Genomic DNA, 2,557 nt, shown 5'->3' on the forward strand with positions numbered 1-2,557 from the left:
TTGACATCACTTAGCTGATATTGCAGGGGTATTTAGGATCAGGGCGTCTTCGCAAACTCTTTAGGGGAACCCTGTCGCTCCGTCCAAACCTTTGGGGCTCAGATTGCATCGATCTGTCTGGAGTTCCTCTCCTAAGGTTCCTCCCCACAGTCCTCCCCATCCTCTCCCATGAGACCTTGACCAGGAACTTTTGAGGTTTAACCACAATTTTGTTTGGACATTTGCATGTAAAATGGTCAAACCAAACAGTGATGTTATCATCCGGGATGCTCTTCATGCGAGTCCCGTGCGAGGTACTAACCCAAAGGTGGTACACATGTTCAAAACTGTCAAATGTTTCCGTCGATGGCGAGTCTGGGTCTCGTCCTGTCACTCACACCCCTGTGGTCAGAGGGGGACTGTCCCATTTGGACCAAATGAAGGTTGTCTTTTGTATTTGTATCAGGCGAGCTTAGTTTTCTGACTCCGGCTGAAATGAAGACAATAAAACACCAGTGAGTCAGTCAACTTGAAGAAGATTCCACTTGAAAAACATTAAAACTGGAAGCAAAATTTTGATTCTTGATTCTGTCGTTTGAAAAAATTAAAAGGTTGTATGACAGGAAAATCATGTGGATACCTAAGACATGCAACAATGGTGCCTCTCACTTCTTTTTTAGAGGAATCAGTGCAGCTTCAGCATTCTTAGTTTAGTGTTAACAGACCATCTTACACATCTATGGATTGGGTAAGTGAAATGACGGATGAAAATCTAAACTCTTTTTGGCGTGAAGATTCGATTTGGTCTGACATTTTTTGACAACTTTTTAAAGACTATGTCACAGTAAAGACCAGATTTATTCTTGTCACCTGCAATCAAAGTCTAAGAGCAAGAACTGGAAGAAGAAGAATTTTCCTATAGTGAGTTCATGAAAGCATTGATGTATGGCAAAAAGAGATGCTAGAAAATGTTATTATTACCCTAAAAATAATAAATAGTGAGTGTTAGGAGGTGTGTCCTCAGAAGTGATGAAAGGACATGAAACGATTGGGACCAATTATTGCTAGGTAGATAGTAAATATTTAGAAATAAACCACGTGACTTTCTATCTTGATAAACAGCTTTTGGAGACCTTCAATTGTTGCAGTGATTCATCAGTGGTTTTTAGTGAGTGATTCTATCAGGTTTTGTTTCTAGTAGAAACGTGTTGGACTCACACAGACTAACTCTATGACATCAGCTAATTCCTTTTAGTTCAGACTAGAACGATAAACGGTAGTTTAAGTGGAATTAAACGTGGGAGGAAGTGTGGATTCACAGCTTAACGCAGCTTCTACCATCTAAATTCTGCAGTATAGTTTGAAAGGTTCTCTAACGATAATGTGATGGTTCCATTTTGATGAGCTTTAAGACCTGTAATCTGATTTCGGGGTGTTTGACCAGCTTTCATTTGGTGGTATAATTGGAATCCATGGCTACTGGAGTTCCTGTCAGATCTCCATCATCCCTGACCAACAAACCCCTCCACTATGATGCTGTTTTATTCCTTCCATTTGAACGAGCTTAGCTTCGTCACTGAAGGGGTTGTTGATGTCAGAGCTCTACTTAAAGAAACAGTACAAGAGAGTGTTGTTCAACTTACCCATGCCATGTGACCAGTGATGCAATGTACTTTATGTAGCATCAAATGATATATGAGAATTGCTGTGGTGCAGAGGTGGAGTGATCGACCGTTAATTGAAAGATCTCAGGTTTGGTCCCTACCTTGCCTGTCTGTGTGTCAAGTGTCCTTGGGCAGGACACGGAACCTCACGTTGTTCCTGGTGGCTACAGGTTGGAGTCATGTATGGCAGTGGAGGTATCATCAGGTACTGAATGGGACTGTAAAGAGCTTTTACCCTTAAAGGGCCTACATCATAGTTTTCTTAAGCTTTTCAGAGTAAACTACATCCATATATCCTGAGTTTTTTTCCTATCCACCTCAACCCCACCCCTTTTTTTCCTAAGACGCCTCAATCTCTGAGGTTCCGCCTTTTGCTGCTGGTATGTCCCGCCCATCTCATGACATCTTTCTAGAGTCGGCCTTGGCATTGTGTCTGTGTTTTGCCCACGAAAAACAAACAACACACAAACTTTTGCGAAGATGGATGTGCATACTGTATATCTGCCTTTAGTCGCCCTGGCCATCGCGACACTGGATGCAGCTGACCTAGCTAGTGGCTGATCAACGCTAGCTGAGCGGCAAAGTTAGCGACTTATCACCGCTAGTTAAGTGGGCTGGCTTGGTGGAGAAATTGTGTGTTTGTGTTAGCCTGGGAGGCGGTTCTGGCACCAGAGACTCTTCCTGAAAGAGGCTATTCTCAATTCGTGACATCAGCTTGTGTGAACGGATCAAAATTCTGCTTTGGATTGTATTTGGTGAGGAATGAATATTATAATACCCTTAAAAGCCCAAAAGTTGATTTTGCAAAGGTAGAATCCTTATAAAAATACACCACTAACCATTTATTTTTTAACTTCCTGTTTGACTGCAGTCATGTTCAAAAGGAAACCTCCAAAATAAAAGAAGCTTGTTTT

The sequence above is a fragment of the Oryzias melastigma genome, linkage group LG2 (genome assembly GCF_002922805.2).
Source record: "Oryzias melastigma strain HK-1 linkage group LG2, ASM292280v2, whole genome shotgun sequence".
Lineage (NCBI taxonomy): Eukaryota > Metazoa > Chordata > Actinopteri > Beloniformes > Adrianichthyidae > Oryzias > Oryzias melastigma.